Source organism: Palaemon carinicauda, chromosome 7, assembly GCF_036898095.1.
Source record: "Palaemon carinicauda isolate YSFRI2023 chromosome 7, ASM3689809v2, whole genome shotgun sequence".
Lineage (NCBI taxonomy): Eukaryota > Metazoa > Arthropoda > Malacostraca > Decapoda > Palaemonidae > Palaemon > Palaemon carinicauda.
Genome location: NC_090731.1, coordinates 122,798,149 through 122,805,648, shown reverse-complemented (window position 1 = coordinate 122,805,648; position 7,500 = coordinate 122,798,149).

Here is a 7,500-nt window from a genome sequence, read left to right as displayed (position 1 = left end):
GTAGATTCAAAACGTCAGAGGTTAAGGGTAAGAGAGAGAGAGAGAGAGAGAGAGGAGAGAGAGAGAGAGAGAGAGAGAGAGAGAGAGAGAGAGAGAGAGAGAGAGAGAGAGAGAGAGAAGGGGGAGGGGAGTTTACACGATATAAAATCTTTTTATACTTGCGTTATTAAATTTAAGAGAGAGAGAGAGAGAGAGAGAGAGAGAGAGAGAGAGAGAGGAGAGAGAGAGAGAGAGAGAGAGAGAGAGTCGACTTATGTTATCTAAACTTGTTATTCTTGGGTCGTGATTCTTAATATAGACAAAAGCAAGTTGCGTGTGCAATCTAAACTTGATGTTATTGGGACCTAACATTTTTGATAGAGAGAGAGAGAGAGAGAGAGAGAGAGAGAGAGAGACGAGAGAGAGAGAGGAGAGAGAGAGAGAGAGAGAAGTTGTGTGAGTATCTATCCTCAAATTCATGCGAAGGAAAACTTCAGAGAGAGAGAGAGAGAGGGAGAGAGAGAGAGAGAGAGAGAGAGAGAGGAGAGAGAGAGAGAGAGAGAGAGAGAGAGAAGTTGCATGACTGTGTAACCTTAAATTCTTGCGAAAGAAAATTTGAGAGAGAGAGAGAGAGAGAGAGAGAGAGAGAGAGAGAGAGAGAGAGAGAGAGAGAGGGGGGGGGGGTGTTGCCTGATTTACCTAACCTTAATTTCTTACGACGGTAATAAGAGAGAGAGAGAGAGAGAGAGGAGAGAGAGAGAGAGAGAGAGAGAGAGAGAGAGAGAGAGAGAGAGAGAGAGAAGTTTAGTCTAAACTTTCTATTACTGTTCTGGATCGTAAAATTTGACATCGTAAAAGATCATAACTGAAGACGTCGATAACGTACAACCTTTTTGACCTGCTATATTATAGCAATAAAGATAAGTTACGCCAAAGCCGAGGATTTTTGGATTCTCTTCCATTTTGCCTCCCCACTATCTATATTTGAATAGAGCGTTTATTGTCTATACGTTAATAACTGTTTTTCATTCCTCACTAAATCAAATACATTTGTATATAATGCTAGGCAGTTTTTGGTCTATTGTTAGATGATCAATTGTATTAATTATAATCCTTTTTAATTATTATCAATAATAGCAAAATTACATAATCATATGTTGCACAAACCTGGTTCAGCAAGTTCACCATCTTCAAATTACTAGTTGTAATCATTAGCCTTAATTACATAGTACTTGGTAATGAGATATGTAACTACTTGCGTGGATATGATTGCTATCTATAGTGGTATAAATTAGAAAAAGAAATAATGAATTCCTTTTTAAGGAAATGTCTCATAATTAATGCAATGATAATCTTGTGCCACTATCTTAAAATCCACTAAATGAAATATGAATAAAAATTACTTTTATTCTGTCTAATAGATTGTGCTGTTCAATGGCAGTACTAAACACCTGCAATGGTTGCACTAATAAGACTTTACAAAATGTGAAAACTATAGAAACATCTATATATTCAGAATAGATACATACAATAGTCAAATCCCTCGATTTAGAATAATCCAAGAGCATTTCAAAATCGATATTTAGTATATATCGTAATATAATCCATCATTTATGAATCAATCGAAATGAAGGTAAAATAATAATGGAATTATACAGTCATATAAAAAAATAAGTCTACGTCTAATTTCATAAGGTATTAAAAAATACCTTTAATAATAATCAAGTATTTGCTACTTAAGGTTAATCCGAACCAATAATAATGCCCGGTCTTATTCCAAAATATTTGTCAATAAATTAAATCAGACTTTGCAGACATCGAGATACTTAACAGAAATTGGGTATTGGTGTATAATGTAGGTTTTGAATTTCTATTCTTTGTATAGTTTAGATTATTCAAAAACAGGGAACTTGGGATATTTCTATTGGAGATATAGTTGTCTTATTCATCTTGACGATTGTCCCTCTTAAAGTTTCTAGTTTAGCATGTGGAAGGAACAATATATTCATCTTTCACAGGGTTGGGGAAGCACTTGATCAGTGGTGTGAGACAGCTTCACGTTCCTGGCATTATCAAAACAGAATTTTGTGTAAAGAAAAACATTTACCTTTATTTTCAAAATTGAGAACTTTCTTGAGTGAGTAAACGATAATGAGATTCACACGATTTTCACTATTTAGTTGATATAGCCTATAGATGAACAAGACTTGCATTCTAATCCCAAGATCAATGTAAATTAAATCTACATATATCGGTCTTGTGTACGTAAACGAAAGTATATATTAATAAAAAAAAAACTTCCAAAACAGAAATGTTAAAAGTGTCTGCAATTCTGTTCATACAAATTGGCCATATCTAGGGCTAATATGAACAGTATCTTGGAGATTGAATATTATTAATATATTACCTAACAGACCTACCTTTACATCAATATAAGTAACAGAGGAAAATTGCGCTTCAGTTGCTCATTAATGTTTTATTGTGTAAACCAAAAAAGAACGATTAGTACACTGTTGCAGAGCATCATTGTAGGTTAAAGTGTGTAGGATAGCTGCTTGTTACATTTATTTATTTATTTTTTTTTTTATGGAGTGGAGAAATTCATAAGATAAAATACACATTGAAAACCAGGTATATCGAGTCTTACTGCAAGTCTTACCTCTGGCAAATATCGAATAAAAACTTGAATATATGATATATGATTACCAGTTATGGTTAGTGCAATATGGATTTTCTAGCCGAATTAAAAACACAATTTAGCTGATTCTTTGATAGAATAATATTAGCCTATTAGTCATCTTGAATTTCGATAAAATGCATTTAATAATATTTGGACATCTTCATTATCAAGCCACTTTTATTATAATATTTTTTGGATAATCTCTTCAATAAGATACCTGCCTTTCCCTTGCTTACAGGATGGTAATAGCTTCCAACATCTGGGGAAAGGAGCTCTTCCCGAGTGAAGTGGTCAAGGAAATATTCAACAAGGCTGCCACGGAGAATAGGAACCTTCTCCAGAAGTGGGGCTTGTCACTAAAAAGGAAGTCTTCCCCGGATGAGGGTTCCCAACCGAAATGGAAGACAAAGAGGCCAAGGTTGCCCTCTCGCCTGGCTAGACAACAGCAAAAGCAATAACAACTTTCCATGACCGCGGAGCCCCAGATGGTGGCACAACCTCAACCCACTTACCAGTTGGTATCTGAGCAGGTGGTGACACAGTCACCAGCCTTTACTCCAGCTTTTGAGAGACAGTCCACTACCTTTCGGGTGAAATGTAGAGGAACATTTAGAGGTTCCTCTAGACACCCCTCAATAGGAAGAGGAAATAGGGGAGGACGCGGTCAACGAAGAAAGTCCTCCGGTCAACAACAGAAATGAGAGGAATACTACACTCATTTCGGGATCGCTAGACCTTCGATCCCTGGGCCCACAGCCTGATCAAGAATGGACTAGGTTGGAGCTGGAACACAGCTCCACCATCATTCCCTCAATTCTTCCACACTCCACCCCCGTTCTGGAAGAATACATCCGAGAATTCTTGAGCAAGAGAGTAATAAAGAGGGCAAAGTCCATCAAATTTCCGGAAAGGCTGTTTTGTGTTTCCAAGAAGGACTCAGATAAACTCAGAGTCATTCTGGACTTGTCGCCACTCAACAAGTTCATAGTAAATCACAAGTTCAGGATGTTAACCCTTCAACACATAAGGACCCTGTTGCCCAAGATGGCATACACAGCCTCCATAGACATGGCAAATGCCTATTGGCATATTCCAATCAATTGTCAATTTACCTCCTACCTAGGATTCAGGCTACAGAAGGAGAAATACGTCTTCAGAGCCATGCCCTTCGGGCTAAATATAGCCCCAAGGATCTTCACGAAGCTTGCAAATGCAGTCGTTCATCAACTACGCCTAAAAGGTGCCCAGGTAGTAGCCTATCTGGACAATTGGCTGGTGTGGGCAGCATCCGAGATGGAATGTATGCAAGCCTCCAAGCAAGTGATCTAGTTCCTAGAACATCTGGGATTCAATATCAACAGCAAAAAGTCTCGACTATCCCCAGCTCAAAAGTTTCAATGGCTTGGAATGCATTGGAAATTACAGTCACACCGTCTCTCCCTTCCGTCAAAGAAGAGGAGAGAGATAGCGGGATCTGTCAAAAGACTTCTGAAATTCGGTCTGATATTAAGACAACAACCGGAGAGAGTGCTGGGCTTCCTTCAGTTTGCATCATTGACAGACCCGGTGCTAAGAGCATAATTAAAGGATGCAACAGGAGTCTGGAGAAGATACGCATCAAACACTCGAAGAGATCTAAGAAGACCAATACCGACTCGACTACGATCACTTTTCAAGCCGTGGTCGGAGGCCAAGTACCTGAAGAAATCGGTACCCTCACAACCACCTCCACCTTCAGCCATCATCCACACAGACGCATCAAAGGAAGGCTGGGGAGGTCACTCTCGCTCTCACCAACGGACATAAATCTGGTCCTGGACAGCAAGGTAATAATGAGATGTCTGAATCGTCAAGGTTCAAGATCGCCCCAAATTAACCAAGTGATGTTGGCCATCTTCTATTTGGCGGAAAAGAAGAGATGGCACTTATAAGCAGTTCACCTTCAAGGGTTCCGCAATGTGACGGCAGACGCTCTATCCAGGTTCACGCCAATAGAGTCAGAGTGGTCCCTAGATGCAGGATCATTCTCCTTCATATATATATATATCATCAAGTCCCAGAACTGCAGATCGATATCTTCGCGATGAGCGACAACAAGAAACTACCTTGTTACGTGGCCCCATACGAGGACCCTCTATCAGGAGCAGTGGACTCCATGTCCCTCGATTGGAACAGATGAACCAGGAATTACCTGTTCCCTCCATCCAACCTTCTTTCGAAGTCCTCAACAAGCTGAGATCCTTTCAGGGAACGGCAGCCATAGTGGCTCACAAGTGGCCAATGAGCGTCTGGTTCACTCTAGTATTGGAATTGTGGCTGAGGCTGGTCCCGTTGCCGGACCCAGTTCTGACTCAACAAGTACAGAAGTCGACTGTCTTTGCTTCATCACAGAAAACCCGAACCCTTCATCTCATGAGTTTCTCTCTTTAGCACTTAAGAAAAGGTTTGGGATTTCAAGAGACAGTATAGACTTTTTAGAAGAATATAAGTCTTAATATATTAGAAGACAATGTGTTGTCTTGGAAAAAATCGGTTGCGTTTGTCAAGGCAAAGAAACAAAAGGATATCTCAACAGATTTCTGTTTATCCTTCTTTATTCATTTGCATGAACAAGGTTTAGCAGCCAATACGATCACAACGTGTAAATCACCCTTGGCTAGACCTTTACTGTACGCCTTCCAAGTAGACTTCTCTAACGAAATCTTTAACATGATTCCCAAGGCTTGTGCTAAGCTTAGGCCTGCAGCACCACCGAGGCCCATCTCATGGTCCTTGGATAAGGTTCTTCACTTTGCCTCAACAATGGACAATGAGAACTGCCCTTTGAAAGATTTGACCCAAAAAGTTATATTCTTAATTGCTCTAGCCTCGAGGGCCAGAGTGGTGAAATAGTGGCCCTTTCTAGAGATGAGGGCCATATTCAGTTCATATAAGGGGGAGAACTGAATCTTTTTCCTGACCCAACGTTTCTCACTAAAAACGAGCTACTTACCAAAAGTTGGGGTCCCTGGAGAATCTGCCCTCTGAAGGAAGATGTCTCTCTGTGTCCAGTAGAGTGCCGAAAGGTCTATCTTCATAGAACCTTCAGACTTTGTGGAAGGACAGTTCTTTAAAGGAGAAATATCAGGCTCAAATTAGTCTCTAAAACAACTAAGGGTGAAGATCACCTACTTCATTCGCAGAGTGGATCCAGACAGTACACCCCGCAGGTCACGATCCGAGAAAAATTGCTTCGTCTCTGAATTTTTTCCAGTACATGGATTTTGAACGTCTTCGCTCGTATAGGCCTACTGGATGGAAGTCATCCAGAGTGTTATTCAAGCACTAAGCGAAGCAAGTGCAAAAGATTAAAAGATTTGTGGTGGTGGTAGGTAGTATTCTAAAACCTGTCGCTTAATGTTGCTAGGAACAGTGAATTAATTGGGACTGTTATGTGCAGGGTGTGCGTGTTGACACTTTACGGCACAACACGTAAAGTGAAGTGTCGCCAAGGTGACACTATGGACTGTTCCAGATACTAAAGGTGAAAAAATTGCATAAAGAGTTAACATATGTGTCATGTGTTTTTTACACAAGCGTGAAAAAACAGCTAATTACAGAAATGTATATTAGAAAATTTATGAAATTTTCAATCTAGTGGCATTATAATCGTTTCCCTTTCTGATGAAACAGGTATTTCTGAAATTGCCTGTATGATTTATGCTTACTATGATTCACAAACATTTTGTATGTTACTAGAAAATGCATGTTGAATTTAAAAAAAAAAAAAAAAGTCATTGAGTACCAATAAAAAACTGATTGGCATTTGCGTCTCATTTCGCCCCAAATCCAAATAAATAAAGATGTGTACGAGCATTATTTATGATTCCCCTTTTTATATGCATATAAGTAAGAGAACAACTGTATAACTTCTTCCTGGTTTCTACACTGGCCTATACAAACATTTGTTTCTACACCGATATAAATCTGTCTATTCTTGCATACAGCCTGACATGCATGTCCGGGAGGTGACAATGGCTTATGCAAACCTTTGTTCGTATTGAGTATACAAACTATGATTGATGGAGTATACACTGAGACCGGTATACCCGTTTTGTTGCCAGGTTTGTTCATATGAAATATGCAAACCTCAAGGCTTTTTCCTGAGTCTGGTATGACTCTTCCCTGTAGGGGGCAGGAAGCACTAACATATTTCACGATTAGAAGAAATGACGTATAACGGTAACGTTAAATGTCTCTAGGTCTGAATGACCAAGGAAATATTGTCTTGAGGTTAAGGCACAATAAGAAATACACAGATGCATTAATGCTCTGGTAAACTTCCATCAGGACGACATGGCCAGAGCCCAAAAAACAGATTTTGAGCGAAGTGAAAAATCTATTTATGGGTGAGATAGACATATCGTCCTGATGGACACGCCCTCCTTTTCATGAAAAGGGCTTGACAGGACCCCTCCCAAAAGTACTGTATATTTAGCACCTTGCTTAACGCTACAAGGAATAAACATGGTGGCGATGATGACGTCATTTAGATACTCAAAACACTAACGAGGAACGGTACCTTATCAACGGCTCCCTTCGTTTTTGTCATTTTCCCCCCCTCGAAGTGTAAACGCTATTCGGGGTGAAGATAGCTATGTGGCTTGTCAAGAATACTTCCTCTGATATTATGGGATATCCCTAAAAGGTAAAGATTGGGATATTCGCGCCAGGAGTTAGAATTCTGGAGACCTTAAGGTAAATTCTCTTGGAATATCACTGTAGTCAAATATACCCTAGGAAGCTACTTCAAGGAACCTTCCATTAGGACGACATGGCTATCCCACCCAAATATATATTTT